Here is a 17869-nt window from a genome sequence, read left to right on the forward strand (position 1 = left end):
CTAAGTGTGATTTCCCTTTAAGTTTTATCTCCCCAGAACAGGAGGAATACCAGCAGGGCTGTTCACAATAAGGGAATGGAGATGAGAGGAAAAGAGTTAAGAAGCGATTTTCATTCTCGATGTTCAAGATACCAATAACTAGATTATGTGCAGTGGTCCATTTTGAAAGTGTTTTTATACTTATATATGAAGTAGTTCAGGATCTTGGGCTTCTGAAAGCTAAATCATTTTACATGCAGATAAAAAATGTTCACAAAGAACCATAAAAACACACACTATTTCAAAACTTACTGTTTTGCAAGATGACTGTAATGTCAAAGGTTTGGAAGTAGTTCCAAGAAAGTAGGCAACTGGTTAAAATTCTTTAAATTCTTAAAAATAACTACCAAATTTTGAGCACTGAGGCAAGCATTTTGCTAAGTATCTTAATACTTGTTTATACACCAACTTCCCCTATGAAGTGAATATCATTAATTTCATTTTACAGATGAAAAAGACAAGGTTTCTTGGGGTTAAATAATTTGTTCAAGGCTGCACAGCTACGAACTCAGTTTGAATTCAGGAATGACTGACTCTAAAGCCTAAGGTTACTCTTTATTACCAAGGTCTGGCAACTGTCTCACAAAAGGTATATGGACATACCTTCCTACAAATGCATTACCATATATGCACGTGTTTACATATGAAATATGTTACCATCTGTTTCAGGGAGCTCTCTGTCCCCGACATCATTTTCATCTACTGGAACAACCAAGCCTGCACAATCAAAGGTCTTTGTCACAACCCACGTTAAAGAAAAGAATAAAATGTAATCATGGTAAACAGACATTAAAAAAAAAACCAAATACATAACCCTCAACATTTCTGCTCAAATGTAACATTCAATGACATTTTATTTCAGTAAATTTGGACTCTAGGGTAAAAATTTAACAGTTTTTTTCTCAAAAATTAGCTAAAAGTCAAGCACTTGAAGTAATCACAGAACAGTGAAATAATTGGCTTTAACTGTCCCAGTCACTTGGAAGTCTGCATCCTGATTTGTTAAGGAAGAACCCAATACATCCTAGGAGGCAAGCCAAAATATCAGTTTCCTCTAAGGTCAAAGTACCTTCTTGGCAGAAGGCACAGAAGAACCTGGGTATAAAAGAAAGACAGCAAGAAACAGTTTTTGTCAGTAAGAAGATATGGTAGGACAGAACTCCTCTCCTCTATCCTGCCCAATTCAGAGCCCCGTATTTTTACCTGGAATATTAGGCTTGTTTGCAAACTTCCCAAAAGTAGGGCAGTTTCTAGGTTTGTGGTGTCTTTTATGGAGGCACATCACGTAACCAGTGAGCTTTTATCAAGTGGTAGTCTTCAAAGACAAAAACAGGCCCAACTACAACTACCACCATAACCCTTCCAGTTTCCATTCTTCCTTTAATTCATGTTAATGGCATTATTTTTAGGTCTTTCCTTAACAAAACATCTGTACAAATATTCCACTTCGTGCAATTCAGTGAAAAGTTTCCTAGGCAGAGGAAGCACACCACCCAAAAAGCAAACTCCAATTTTAAAGGCTTCTCACTCTCTATATCTTAAAGCTTTTTTCTCTCGAATCTCCCTATTCTCCCAGTCTCTTGTTTCTTTCATCATCCTTTATTAAGCTGCCAGAAAGGGCAGATTATTCAAAGGAAGTTATTATACAACTGTTTACCACTTGGGAAAAAATGAAGTCATTGTCTCCTATCTTAATCTTTATATCAAGATAATTTGCAGCTGGATTTCAGAATTAAATGTAATTAAAAAAAATTTTGTGATGGAGAAGAAAAAGTTGACTGTATAAAAATAAACTCTAGTGAAATCAAGAAGACAAATTAACTGATAAAATATATCTGCAAAATATAACAATAAATAAAAATTAATGTCTTTAAATTATAAAGAAGTCTAACAAAGGAAAAGACTAACATCCAAATTAGAACACATGTAAGAACAAGACTAATTCTAACCCTGATAGAAAAATGGGCAGAGTTCAGGCAGCCAAAAAAATACAATGGCCAAAAAAAGTAAAAAATATTTAACGTCCTTTATAATTAAAGAAATGCTTATTAAAAGAATGCAGAATTTTATACCTACCAGCATGGAAAAAAAACCCAAAAGGACTAAAGAAAACCCCACAAAATTAGAAACAAGCAAAGAAAAACTACACATACACACACACACAAACTACTTTGGACCTGGTAATACTATGTGTATGTTTAGAAATTTCTTCTAAAAAAAGAACCAGATAAGTATGTGAATAAAGGTATAAAAGGATATCTATGGCAGGGTTGTCTGTATTTGTGAAAAATCTTAAGCAACCCAAACTTTGAACGTAAGCACAGTATTCTGCAGCCACTCAAAATTATGAGGTAGATCTTAAATTGGCAATATGAAATGATAAACATAACATATTCATAACTGTAAAAGGCAGGACATAAAGCAGTGATAAAGAAAAAGACAGCAGTGCTATAGTTGCCTGAACTCAGGCTGAACAACATACAGTAGGAACCATGGTAGATATATGTTCAGATTTTTTACAGATGATTACCTGTACTAATTGTCCATAAAGAGGTATTAAGAAGTCATCAGAATCATAATATTATTATGAAGAATAAGATTACAAATGTAGGAAAACTATAGGAGTGGGTGACATCCTGAAGCATCATATCACAGGTGGATGGAGTGACACACCATCATTTTATGCATATTTAACCAGTGTTCCTTATGAAGAAATCTAGGTATGGAAAAGGTGAAGTGGCAGAAAGCCAATTAGTAAGAAGATGGGGTGGAAAGAATGCCAAATACAGAAAATATGAAGTTGGGTTTTGCATGTGTCATTTAAGATTTTGGGCAAGACACAAAACTTCTATAACCCTCAATTTACTTATCTATAAAATAGGATGATAATCCTAACTTTGCAGATTTGTTGTAGGGAGTCAAATGATATAATTCATAAGGGCTCTGCATTCCAAAGTATGCTAAGTTACTGTCAGTATAGAAACACTGATTTCTAGTGTGCTAGACAGTGCTCTATCATACTAGAGTGGGTACATTCTTACACTCACACACAAGGACAAAGCGACTAACTCACATATGCTAGTGGAACTTATTTCTTCAGTAGAAAAAAGGGTTTGAAAGTATAATCATCAATGGGGGAGGATTAAAAACATGATTGTCTTGTAAGTTCTTTTTGGTCTTTATTTTTACCAGCCGTTTTTGTATAAAGAACAAATACTAAAATGAAACTTCATGGGGGAGGCATTTAGGACAAAAATATGTATGAAATTTAAACCTGAATCATGTTTATGGGGAAGAATGAAGAAAATCTCCTCTGAAATATAGCTTGTGGTAGAAAAATAAGACTGATTAAATAATTTGCTAACAGCTATTATGTGTACTGATGCTTAGACTTCAGTCAAAACAAATTAGGAATACATTAGGCTACAAATGCTACCCTTCCTCCTAGTCACAAGGTGGGAGAAGCTTCCTATGATAACCAGAAAGGTAAATGGCAAGAAAAAATCTTAACTTTTAAAATGCCATGTTGTACATTAAAATGTACGTCTTAAGAAACTTTCCAGTCTACAGGACTAAAGAAAGAGTGCCTAGAACTTATCAGAATATCACCCTTGAAGCTGAATCAAGATCAGAGAAGGAACTAAAGTAGGATTTAATGCCTAAGTACACTAAGGTACTTCATTACCAGTGCTAGTTTATTAAGGAATAACAAGTTCTCCATTTAACTAGAACATTCAGATGAACCAGCAAGAACAGACAAACAGTGAGACGCTGGAGGAGACTGGGGAGCCCTCATTCCAGTGACAAGTGTTATTTTTCCCCCAGAGGCCAGAAGAACAAACTCCTACAGAATTCTCATTTACTCCAAAGCAGAAATCTTCCAGCTTGTCATTAACTTAATCTGAAATCTATAGCTGAAAACTAAAAGAATCCAACACTAAGAAGTATTTGCTCCTTTACAAAATTCTCCCCTTACACTGCAGACATTAGGAGAGATGCAAAAGGAAGTGATGAGATCAATAAGGAAAAAGGAAGAAGCATTGCTGATATAAATATTTACTGAAGAAAACGTACCTATGTAAATTTCATTATGTACAAAGCAGCTTTCACTTAACGTTATGAAGTGATTAACTGATAAAACAAGATTAAAAGAGTGGTAAATACCGGCATGAGTTACTCAACCACAGCAGTGATATCACCAGTGATGCAATTCAACCAGTGTACCAACCCAAAGGAGCCATCTGACCCCCATTTCACTGCCATCCTCCTGGCACCCCTAAGGGACAGCATCCAGCTCTTAAGATAGGGCTAGAGAAGAGAAGGGCAGGGTAGAGATGGGAAGGATTCAAGAGGGGAAAAAAATCTGCTAAATAGCAAAACAGAGGCCAACAGACTGAAGTCATACTTTCTTTTTTTTTTTTTTTTTTTTTTTGAGACAAAGTCTTGCTCTGTTGCCCAGGCTAGGGTGGAGTGGCCGGATCTCAGCTCACTGCAAGCTCTGCCTCCCGGGTTCACGCCATTCTCCTGCCTCAGCCTCCCAAGTAGCTGGGACTACAGGTGCCCGCCACCTCGCCCGGCTAGCTTTTTGTATTTTTAGTAGAGACGGGGTTTCACCGTGTTAGCCAGGATGGTCTCGATCTCCTGACCTCGTGATCTGCCCGTCTTGGCCTCCCAAAGTGCTGGGATTACAGGCTTGAGCCACCACGCCCGGCCATACTTTCTTATCTCTCTGTTTCATCTTCATGGTTCTCCGTTCCAGGGAGTACCCCAGTTCTCTGGCTGTTTCTGTGAGTTTTTCATCTGTTTTTCAAGAGATTGGTTTTCTTTTCATCTGTTACTTCTTTATGTTTTTTTTCATCAAAAGTAATCTGAAAAAGAAGTAAAAGTCCTCATTATGTTGCAGGCCACTATACTAAGTACAAAGACCGTTGGAAGTTGAGCCAACTTAAAAATGTCAAATTCCATGAAAGAATAAGTCCACAGAATACTTACCAACACTTTTCTCAAGATCCCTAGTAGTTTTCTTCAAATACGAGAAAAGCAATATTAATAAAAACTGCCAGTCACAGAAAGAGAAAACATGATTCAAATTTATATCAGCACTCTAATGTCTGCAATAAAGATATAACGAATAGTTACAAAACTGAGATTAATCAAATTTTAAGTTGTATTACTTGATACTAAGATATGGCATACTACTTCGGAGAAGTCTGACCTAACAGAAAAAAAAGTAGACATCAAAAAAAATTTTCAGGGGCCAGGCGTGGTGGCTTACGCCTGTAACTCCAGCACTTTGGGAGGCTGAAGTGGGCGGATCACTCAAGGTCAGGAGTTTGAGACCAACCTGGGCAACATGGTGAAACCCTGTCTTCACTAAAAATACAAAAATTAGCCGGGTGTGGTGGCATGTGCCTGTATTCACAGCTACTCAGGAGGCTGAGGCATGAGAATCGCTTGAATCTGGAAGGTGGGGGTTGCAGTGAGCTGAAATTGTGTCACTGCACTCCAGCCTAAGACTGTCTTAAAACACAAAAAAAAAAATTTTTTTTGTTTTTTGAGACAGAGTTTTGCTCTTGTTGCCCAGGCTGGAGTGCAATGGCAGGGTCTCAGCTTACTGCACCCTCTGCCTCCCTGGTTCAAGTGATTCTCCTGCCTCAGCCTCCCGAGTAGCTGGGATTATAGGTGCATGCCACCATGCTCAGCTAATTTTTGTATTTTTAGTAGAGACAGAGTTTCACTATGTTGGCTGGGCTGGTATTGAACTCCTGACCTCAGGTGATCTGCCCACCTCGGCCTCCCAAAGTGCTGGGATTACAGGCATGAACCACTGCACCTGGCCTTTTTTTTTTCATTTTTAAAGAAACAGAGGACACTGTTACAATAAGGTCAACAGATTTTTTTTTTTTAATGTTGAAATTTGGTTTAAGAAAAATTTAGAACACGTAAAAGGAAAGCAAAGCTACTTTATAAGCTTATACAAAAGAATAATCCAAAGTAGTTTTCAAAAGTATGTAAATATACAGCATGCTAATGCCACTTATGGAAATAATTTTATATTTTATCACAAACGGTTAAGATTTTTGCCATCAATGTAAAAGGTCAGGAGTAAAGTGAAGAGCGGGAAGGGGTGCCAGACTCCCAGGAAGAAAGGTGCAGGGAGTAACAACTCCTAGGAAGAAACTCACTTTCATTCACTGCCGGCATCTGAGAGTTTGTAGTACTCCCTACAACACTGTTATCAAAGGGCTTAGAACATTTATAGTGGGTGCTAGTCTTAGCTTCATCTTATTTATCAGGAAAAAAAAAAAAGGGCAAAGAAGATAATCAACTTACCCAAGTTCAGAGAGCTAGTGGATTAAACCAGTAGAGTTACCAGTACAGCTGGTAGATTAAAGTGCCACACACTATTCACAATAGCAAAGACTTGGAACCAACCCAAATGTCCATCAATGATAGACTGGATTAAGAAACTGTGGCACATATTACTATGCAGCCATAAGAAAAGGATGAGTTCATATCCTTTGCAGGAACATGGATGAAGCTGGAAACCATCACTCTGAGCAAACTATCACAAGGACAGAAAACCAAACACTGCATGTTCTCACTCATAGGTGGGAAGTGAACAATGAGATCACTTGGACACAGGGCAGAGAACATCACACACTGGGGCCTGTCAGGCAGTAGGGGGCTGGGGGAGGGATAGCATCAGGAGAAATACCTAATGTAAATGATGAGTTGATGGGTGCAGCAAACCAGCATGGCACATGTATACCTATGTATCAAACCTGCACATTCTGCACATGTGCCCTAGAACTTAAAGTATAATAATAAAAATAAAGTGTCACAGAAACCCAAGCCACCAAAATCTAACTTCTGATTACAGCACACAGTTACACTAAATCTTACCTTCAATTATTACCAGCTGTATGTCTAGAGGATATGTTTATATCAATCATAAAATGCAAATTTGATGTCAGTCCTATGTGAATCAATGTTTACAGTCTTCCTCAACACTCTGGCATGGCATATATCCATTCAAGTACCCTGTGCCATGTATTTCCACACTTTCACACACATACTGCTCCCTTACCTAAAACATCCTTCTTCCCATTCTTTCTAGTAAGTTCTTAGGCATCCATCAAAGCCCACATAAAATATCCTCTTTTACGTCCGCCACTATTGAAGGTACTTGGTAGCTGCCTTCCCATACATATGACATTGTCATGAACTATCTCTAAGTTTTTGTCTCTTCCTAAACCTACTCTAACACTTTGCTGTGCGATGCTTAAAGATAAGGTGCAATGTGCAACTGAAGCCATAACCATGAACATGAACAGTTTGTGCTGTTACTTTAAATCCATTAGAATTCCTTGAATGCAAACGAATTTGTACCCATGCATGTTATATGGCATCATGCAATGGCCCTTTGGAAATAGTGGTTCACTAAATTACATAGATGTAAATGTTGAAACTTATATATCAAATTCACTCCATTACATAACATTAGAAAAAAAAGCTATCAAGCTCACGCTGGTATTACAAGTTTCTCAATCTATTTTTGTTCGAAACCTTGAAGTTTATCACTGGCAAAAAATAGTCAGTTGTTTTCTTTGGTTCATTTGAAAATATTTCTGCCAGTATCTAGACCCAAATAACCAGACTTTGTCAGTGAGTCACTCTTTCTAAAAGTGGGAAAAAGTTCATCTCAAAACTCAATCATACAAGTGCTTTTTTTTCCCCTTAAACAAACCACAGTACTTAAGTATGAGAAATGCTGTCTATGTATTTCCTATTTCATCACAGAATATTGAAGAAATATACTCAATGGTAGACAGCTAACACATGTATACTCCATCACTGACTTTTTTTCCAGGCACAGGGTCTTGCTACGTCGCTTAGGATGAGCTTGAACTCCTGGGCTCGAGCAATGCTCCCACCTCAACATCCTGAGTAGCCACCATGCCTGGCTCCATCACAAACATTTTTAAATACATTTGCATGTTCCTGCTGTGAATAATGCTATGACTGCTGCTACTCCTGTGGCACTATCTTGATTCCTGCCAAGGAGACAACAGTATCCACCATTACCTTTGTGCCACTGGTGCAAAAATAATATTTTGTTATCACAAATAGTTTTGACCCTAAGGGTCCCTGACCCAAGGTCAAAACTATTTACCTCAGCTATTTTAGGAAAAAAATAAGGCAGAAGGAAAAAAAAAAATTCCTAATTTTGTTGTTCAAGGATATTTAAAAATTATGTTTACTTCCATATGCATTAGACAGTATGAAATGGAATCATTCTACATTATTGTTATTTGCCCACTTCATAACAAATTCAACAAATCAATAACAAGGTATTATAGTATATGGATAGTTTATATGTACCTAATCTTCCCTATTGCTGGATATGTTGCCAATTTTTCATTTGATAAACAATCTGTAATAAATACACATATTTCTGTACCGGTCCAAAATCCCTTTAATAAATAGCCAGAAGTGAAATTGCTAAGTTAAGGGTATAAATGTGTTCTTCACACAGTACCTGGCAATGTCACCTATCAAGAAATCTTAGAATATGGTTTTTTAAACATTTTTCAAACTGCTTTCTACAAAAGTTTTACCAATTAACACATCAGTAAGGGTTCTTATACCCTAACCATCATTGGTTATAACCATTCTTTAACCTTTAAAAAAAACTTTGCTGGCTTAGTTTGCATTTCTTTAGTCACTATTAAATCTTGCAGACACAAGATTTAGTAACAACTAAAGACAATAAAAATGTGTTGATCAAAGGTATGCCTTGAAAGACCTTATTCAGTCTGCCATAAAAATAAATTTTAAAATATATAAAGAAATCAAGTGTTCTGATTAGCTGATTTAAGGAGGTGGTACCCAAAAAACTAAAACCGTTATAATACTTAGAAGTACTAAAATAGGCCGGGCGCGGTGGCTCAAGCCTGTAATCCCAGCACTTTGGGAGGCCGAGACAGGCGGATCACGAGGTCAGGAGATCGAGACCATCCTGGCTAACATGGTGAAACCCCGTCTCTACTAAAAAATACAAAAAACTAGCCGGGCGAGGTGGCGGGCGCCTGTAGTCCCAGCTACTCGGGAGGCTGAGGCAGGAGAATGGCATAAACCCGGGAGGCAGAGCTTGCAGTGAGCTGAGATCCAGCCACTGCACTCCAGCCTGGGCGACAGAGCGAGACTCCGTCTCAAAAAAAAAAAAAAAGAAGAAGTACTAAAATAGTTATATCTCAAGTAACTTTTTACCCCTGTTTTTGAGATGAATTATTGGAGGTAGTTCCTCAAATACTCACTTTCTGATCTTCACCTAAATTATAAATATTATCGCCCATGCATTTTTTTTTCTTTTTCATTGTCTGTGTTCTCCAATTAGCTTAAAAAAAAAAAAAAAAAGATACCAGAAGAGTCTTGGGTTATGTTAGATGACCACCACTATGTTATCTTTCTTTTTAAAAAAGATTCAAACATGACTAATAATACAAATGAAAAGTTAGGCTTGTTTTTTAAAAAGAGACAGTCTCACTATGTTGCCCAGCCTGAAAAAATTAGGTGTTTCTACATGCCAAGGTATTTATAGAATTAATATTTATGGAGCATCTACTATGGGGCAGATACTGTGCACAAAACAAACCCTCTGCCCGCGTGGAACTTACATGCTAGTGCAAGACACAGACAATAACCAAGAAAACAAGAGTTTCTAATAAAGAAGGCACCAATTTAAATTGAATGATAAATCCGAAGAGTTTAAAAGAAGTTATAAATTACAAATACCAAGCAACATTTTATAGGAAACTGAGAGGTATTAGAAAAGAAAGAACATTTTTGGATGTCTACAATGTAGCTGCCCTGTAGATAAACCAGGATGAACCGCAGCATAGTCTAGTGGTTGTAGTAGGCTGATTTAGTTTGAATTCGCTTTACTGCAAATTTGTATTATCAAATCCCAGGGAACAAAAACCCTTTAAAGAGACAGTCAAAGAAAGAGACTAAAAGAGGTCAAAGAAAAGATAATCTACTTGTATTTGAAGCGATAAAGTTTGCTTTCTTCATTACAATGCAAACTACACAGCGGCTGACAAGTAAAATGGCTGCAAGTCATGTCTGTGGCTGATATAGCAGACTGGCACACTCAGCTCTATTCCAACCACTTCCCATGAAAGTTTGCTGCATTTCCCTTACTACTCTTTAGCTCAGGCTCCACATGGGACCTAGCTTCTTCCAAGCAGCTGCAATACTTTCAAATTTCTGAGGCAGAAGAGATACCAGGTAGAGGCTGTGCTGCCACGATCTCCATCAGTGAGCACAGCTGTAGAGGCATCTGAGGGTTGTGCAGCAGCTGTAGCTGAGATCCCAGCACCTGGTTCTTAGCTCTGTGGGGGCTGAGAGGCAACGGGTAAGGCATCCATTTACCTGGCACAGGTTATACCCAAGATAACATGGTCCTAGAGCCACCCACTGTGGCAGCAGTTCTTGATTTCCCAGCTTCCTGATGGTGGTGGTGGCAGAGACATAAAATCCACTGTGAACCACACAACTGTCATTCCTGGAAGCTCAGCCTGCCCCCTCAGCCATTCCAAGGATTTTATGAGCGTCTCTTTTTACTTTTAAACCTGTTTGAAGTATACACAAGTAATGAACTCTTAACAAGTGTTTAAAAGCAGATGTCTAAAAAAAACTTTTGATTTTGCCATGGAACATCTGAGGTCGAGTATTAAGCAAAATAGTTACATAAAAGGTGTATTTTTTGGTGAAGAGCGACAAAATAACAGTGCAGATAAGACTACCTGCAAAAGTCATGGAAATTATCTCTAGAAATCTACAGTTATAGGCTTGCCTCAAACATGCTTTGTTTTGTTTTTTGGAGATGGAGTCTCACTCTGTCGCTCAGGCTGGAGTGCAGTGGCACAATCTCGGCTCACTGCGACCTCCGCCTCCTGTGTTCAAGCGATTCTCTTATCTCAGCCTCCTGAGTAGCTGGGATTACAGGCATGTGCCACCATGCCCCTGGCTAATTTTTTATTTTTAGTAGAGATGGGGTTTCCCCATGTTGGCCAGGCTGGTCTCGAAGTTCAGACCTTAGCAATGCACCCACCTTGGTCTCCCAAAGTGGTGGTATTACAGGTGTGAGTCACTGTGCCCAGCCCCGCAAACCCGCTTTGTAATGGACTAATACAGCATAAAAATTGTAAACTTATATAAACCTCAGAGAAATTGAGATAAAATATTCTTACTTGACTGCAGCAAATACATTATCTCCATTTGGAACGATTATACAATTTTTCTTTGCTTCATTTATACCAACATATACAAGAAGTTCATCAGGAGAATCCCTGTTTAAGCAAAAGACATTAAATAGCTGCCCATAATTTATATTATCAGTGGAATTTTAGGTCTACAGACAATTTACCCCTATTTTTTTCCCTCTTTTAAAGGCCTCTTTTATAAGGGCATTTTTTAAATTGAAACAAATTTATCGTTTTAAGCTCCAAGTTTCTTAGGAACATCTATGATAAATCTTGACTACATTAAACCTTTCCATTTGAATTATACACAAGTAATGAACTCTTAACAAGTGTTTAAAATCAGATGTATCATTTATATGATAAATACTTGGCTACAGTATAATTCAATTCCTAGCGCAATGTGCATTCTACTGTACTAGTACGTCTTCCTGGACACGTTTCTTCTATTACCTTACATTTAATCTTCACTTTAAAGGATAGCATCTCTACTGGTACAAGCGGACAAGGTATTTTCCTCCTGGAGTTTCTCTATTTCTTAACCTTCTAGGTATCTTGTATGCATTCATTTAATGCTCATAATATTCCTATCAGATATGTACAAGTATTTATCCCTATTGTTACAAGACAGGAAGTTGAGTCACAGAAAGTCACAGTCACTAATGATACAGGATCACACAGATAATAAACAAGAGGACCAGTGTGACTCCAGAGATCACTCTTAGCTCCCAGTTGCCACTCTGGCACCAGGAAGCACATAGCTTTTTAAGCACAAGTCACAAGAGCTGCTCTAAATTATCTTTCTTGGGCCAAAAGAGTTCTTCTGAACCCAAAAGAGAAAAAAGTTTACAAGGAAAGGAAGAACCAGTGAGATTAACCCTAAAGAGTTTACCCATCCTAGGGAAGGTTAAAATGGTAACAGCAAGAACAAGAGATGGCTCACATATCCACCAATAGGGGAAAATGTGCCTTTCACCTTGGGTGAGGCTAATGAATAACTATTTATCCTCATTAGCAGGACAGCAGCTGTATTTTAGAGGCAAAGAAAAGATCCTTTACCTGAAATACCCAATGTGGTACTGAGTTTATCTCCAATAATAATGGTTTGGAACTCAGGAGGATCATAGTAAAACTTCCAATGAAGGTTAAAATTCGAGTCTGTTGATTTTTTCTTCATTTTATGTTTTCCAGCAAGGATATCATAAGGACCAACTAACTGAAGTCAAAGGCTTGCAGAAAGTGGATCTATAAAGCAAATAAATTCAGACAATACTTTCTGCAGACAGATAGGAAATAATGCTTTTAGTGAGTAAACTATTTCTAAGCAATTATCTTAAAAAAGTTTCTAAAGTAAAAGAAAATCTTGAGTTATGTGTGAAGATGTCAGTTACAAACCTTCAATGGAAAAGAAGTCAGAGTAACAGAAAAGTGGCATTTACATTTAGGATTTCCTCTGAAATTTACCACTGTATTAACTTAACGTCTCAAACAGTCCTGTTGTTTCTTATTTTAGCCAAAGCAAGACTGGTTTGTATTCCTACAGGCCGGTTACCAGACTGCAATTAGCCCCAACTACTTGTAGTACACACAGATTAAGGGAGAGAAAGATAGCAAAAATGTGTGGATTAAGAATAGGAAAAAACAAGCCAGGCACGGTGGCTCATACCTGTAATCCCAGCACTTTGGGAGGGTGAGGCGGGCTGATCACGTGAGGTCAGGAGTTTGAGAACAGCCTGGTCAACATGGCAAAACCCCGTCTCTACTAAAAATACAAAAATTAGCCAGGTGTGCTGGCTCACGCCTGTAATCCCAGCTACTTGGGAGGCTGAGGTACAAGAATCATTTGAACCCAGGAGGCAGAAGTTGCAGTGAAATGAGATCATGCCATTGCACTCCAGCCTGGGTGACAGGGTGAGACTTTGTCTCCAAAAAAAAAAAAAAAAAAAGTAAAAAACACTTCTTATCCCCCTTTCCTCTACCTCAGCTAGCACACCAGATTCCCTTGACTCTTTGACAATCTATTTGGCCAACCCTAACCCTAGATGATTCCATATGCCTTCTCTATTCACAGATCACAGTCAGTACTACTAAACCACAAAAACATGAAGTCTGTGCAAATGTACAATGCATAACTTCAAATGGGTCCTTGCTTCTAAGACAGAGGGGAGCACTCCAGGCAGGACCCAGTTTTATAAGGAGGCAAGGATGAAGAAAGCAAAAAAATTCCTGGAAGAGGTAATAACATGAATAGAAGCACGGAGATAATCTGACAGGAAAAATAGTTCAGCTCAACTAGAGCTTAGGAGAGCATACACTAATTTTTAAAGCATTAAGAAAACTAAAACCGTCCATCTCATTAGCCAAAGATGACAGTTAATAGTCTATTATACAGTAACAAATTTCCATACTCTCCACCCCCATGAACAGACACAAATATGGAACAAACTGAGAAGGGTTGTTTTGTAATCTGCTTTTGTCCTCCATCCTGTCCCATTTAAATTTTCCAAATATTTTCCATGCTATTCAGTGTTATTTTACATGATTTTTAATAGGGCATGATACTGCATTATAAAGAGGTAACCATCTATTCTCTTACTGATGGACATTTACTATTTCTTTTTTCTGTTCTAAAAATGTTTCAGTGAACATCTTTGCTAATGTTTGTACACAGACATGACTTTTTAAAGAAACTGCTACACAGTTCTGATCTATTGGCAAAATTCAGAATATGTATAAATATACATTTCCATCAATAATGTAAGACAGTGCTTACTAGTTAAAAAATTTAAACCGTGCAAAAGGTATATAGTGCAAAGTAATGACCACAGCCCATTAAGAGTTTCTTTCTCCTTTCAGAGACAAAGTAAGCAAATAGAAAAGTATACAGGGATATATGTGTACTCCCCCTCCCCCTTTAAAAAATACTAATGGTAGCATACTCTATAGACTGTTCTTTTTCACTTAACATATTTCAGGCATGATAGTTTATTATTTCCTAAAAATCTGCCTCATTCTTTTAAAAAAATTAAGATCTACTGAATATATGTGTTATTGGTAGGCATTTAAGCCATTTCCCATTTTTTTGTTTAAATATCCTCAAACATACTTCTTAGTTTATCTAATCCATAAGACAAGTTCTTGGAAGCAGAACTGTTAAATCATATTCAAAGTCCTGCAACATAATGAAAGTACTTACTTTCCTTCACATTCCCCCAGAACGTGATGAAATTTACCTTTGCCAATAAAATAGGTGACAGTGGCATTACTATAGCATTAATCTATATTTCTTACTATATTTTCTCTTACTAGAAACATCTTGGAAAATATTCCTTTTCTATGAACTGTTAATATTCTTGGTTAGGTTTTTTTAAAAAATTATTTTATATTATATATATATACACATATATATATACACACACACATATATATACACATATATATATATACACACACATATATATACACACACACATATATATACACACATATATATATATATATTTTTTTTTTTTTTGAGACAGGGTCTAGCTCTGTTGCCGGGGCTGGAGTGCAGTGGCACAATCTCGGCTTACTGCAGCCTTCACCTCCCGGGTTCAAGTGATGATTGTGCCTCATCCTCCCAAGTAGCTGGGACTACAGGCGTGTGCCACCACACACAGCTAAATTTTGTATGTTTAGTAGAGACAGGGTTTCATCGTGTTGCCCAGGATGTCTCGAACTCCTGACTTCAAGTGATCTGCCTGCCTCAGCCTCCTGAAGTGTTGGGATTACAGGTGTGAGCCACCATGCCTGGCCAATTATATTTTTTAGAGACAGGGTCTTGTTCTGTCACTGAGGCTGGTGTGATCATAGCTCATTGCAACTTTGAACTACTAGGCTCAATGAAGGATTCCCCCCATCTCAGTCTCCCAAGTAGCTAGGACTATAGGCACATGCAACCATGCCTAGTTTATTTTATTTTATTTTATTTATTTTTATTTTTTTGTAGAGAAGAGGTCTTGCTGTGTTGAGGTCTCCTGGTCTCAGGCAATCCTTCTGCCTCAACTGGGATTACAGAGTGTGAGCCACCACACCCATCCCATTTCCTATTACATTACTTTTTCCATTTATACAAGAATGATTCTGGAGCAACTCACCAGCTGGTTTTTCAGAATCAAGTTCTTCACAGGACTTCCAGAAGTGAAAGAAATCTTCAGGTAAAGAGAGCTTATAATGATTTTCTACTTCTTTTCGAAGGTCATTGGAGACATCAGCTTCACAGAATTTACTTTTCTTCATATCCAACTGTTTTTTCACACTGAAAATTGGCACACAAAACTTCCATTCTCCAAATTGTCTTTAGTAATTTCAGTAACTCTCCTGGCACCACAGCAGATTCTCAACCACTTCATTATGTTGCTTCTCCAACTGCAAATATAGAACAGTAGGAACATATGAAATCCTGAGCTATCCTGTCTTGTTTTTATAACTGTCTTCGGTCCGACTTTCAAAGACTGGCTCCAACTGAAGATGTCAGAAAAGGCTTAATCTGCCTTGCTAAAAGGCAGTTTTGCTTAATGGTTAGGTTGCCTGGGTTGACTCCGGACCCTACCTATTTCCAGCTGATTTCCAACCTCAGGCAAGTTACTTAAACTCTCTGTGCCTTGTTTTCTCATCTGCAAAAAGGGCATACAGTACCTCTATCATAGGATTGTTACAAGGAATAAGTTATTGTATGTAAAAATACACAGAACAGTCCTGGCACATAATATGCAAATGCTGGCCACTATGGTTATAGTCTCTATCTTGCCTTCATTTCCGGTATTGTATTTCTAGTTAAGCACCTCAGGTCACCAAAGCAGTTCTTCACTAAACCTTCAGAGAGAATTTTTTCAGCTGTCTTAACTCACACACTAGTTCAGCATCTCCATATCCCTAACAACTAGAATTTAGGAGAGCTGTACCCTTCAGAGGCTGCTTTTCTCCTTTACCCTGGTATTCCTAGAATGCATGACCCAATATGAAGAATGCCTATACACATGGCCCTTTACTAGTTCATTAAGCCCTCCAAGAATGTCTCACCCTGTCTGATTTATAACACTGCCAGACTAAGTCTTCTAAAACTTTAGCTATCACAATGGAGGTTCTTTCCTGTCTGATTCCCCTTATTGCTACTGTAGTGGTTACATAACTTCCGAAATCGCAGTAAAGTATGAGATAATGCACATAATTTTTCCCCTTCCTTCTCATAGTGCTTTTATGATCAGGTCCCTCTTGCTTTCTCATTTCCCTGGCTCCGACCAAGCCGAACGCTCCGCTATGCTCATACATCTACACTTTTACGTCTCAGACTCTTACTTCTCTGCCTTCAAAACCCATTTTCAAAGAGTTGTCTTAAAAGTCTTCTTTAACACCCCCTGGGACTTGTTAAATCCTCCTTCAGTGTTTCCACAGCACTTTCTACACACCAGCGTTATAATCCCAAACAAAAAAGTCACAGTAGACTGCATATTCGCTTGTGCCCCCCTCTTCCCCATGCCGGAGACTCTACACAGAGCAGGGACAGGCGGGTTGACCCCAAATCCGCAGCGCCCCGCACAATGTCTGGTATGTAATCGGTTCCCAATCTATCTGGCTGGGCGAATGAATGAAACGTTGGTTGGCTTAATCAGTTTCCCCAGGAAATGCGCCAAGAGGAGCTGGGCAGAAGATGCAGAGGCGCTACTTTCCTGGTCCAACCCCCTACAGAGCGCTAAACAGCAACCCTGGGCAGGGTCCCCGCAGCAAACCGCAGACCCCGGACACACAGCAAGCTTAACAGTCACTGCATGAATGAAACGCGGTGCCTCCAGGTGCCGTGGCTGTCACCGAAAGCGACCCGCGTTGCCCGCACACCCTTTCTGGCAGTATCTGCGACCCTGCCCCCGCGCCGGGCCTGCGCTTCCTGCAGCCGCCCACCATTCTGCAGCCGCAGCGCCAGCGGAATTCCCCGATCCGCGGCCGCCTTCCAGAGCCGCCAACTGCTTCCGGGTTCAAAAGCCTCCAATCCGAATCCCAGCGCCGCCAGGGCGCGCCAATTTAGGGAAAAGGCTCCGCCCATTCCCCGCCCCCTGAGTCCTGGCGCCGGGCGCATTGAGGCCCCGCCCACTCCCCTAATATACGCGGGAAAGGAGTGTCTTCTGTCCGCGTAGTCTGTATCTAGGCTTTAAGGAGCATCTGCCAGGGTCGCTCCAGAGACCCCTAGACTACTGAATCTGAATCCGTTAGGGTGGTCCAACCTTCCTCTTCAGGTGTCTACTAGAGGCAAGGTTGGATGTATGTGGCTACCCTCAATACAGCCCTTTCCTTGTTTTTTCTTCATTTATGTTTACTTAAAATATTAATCCTTTTCTCCTTCTCCTCCATCCCTCTCCCTCCCCTACTATACAGTTATTGACTTACACTAATTCGTTCCCGATTATCTCCGAGAAGGAAATAAAAGTCTGTCTCTGTCTCTGTACCGTCGTCTTCTTGGTACAATTTGGACTGTTTTTTCTTTACACCCCTGATATGCAAAGTGTAGTCTCTGAACCAGCAGCCCCAGC

At 39.0% G+C, this 17869-nt stretch overlaps 1 pseudogene; it reads right to left on the reverse strand.

Moving 5' to 3' along the window:
* Positions 1-676: 676 nt before the first annotated feature.
* On the reverse strand, positions 677-17237 carry LOC117087402 (annotated as a pseudogene).
* Between the last annotated feature and the right edge of the window lie 632 nt (positions 17238-17869).

The sequence above is a fragment of the Trachypithecus francoisi genome, unplaced genomic scaffold, assembly GCF_009764315.1.
Source record: "Trachypithecus francoisi isolate TF-2019V2 unplaced genomic scaffold, Tfra_2.0 Contig00651, whole genome shotgun sequence".
In the NCBI taxonomy this organism is placed as follows: domain Eukaryota; kingdom Metazoa; phylum Chordata; class Mammalia; order Primates; family Cercopithecidae; genus Trachypithecus; species Trachypithecus francoisi.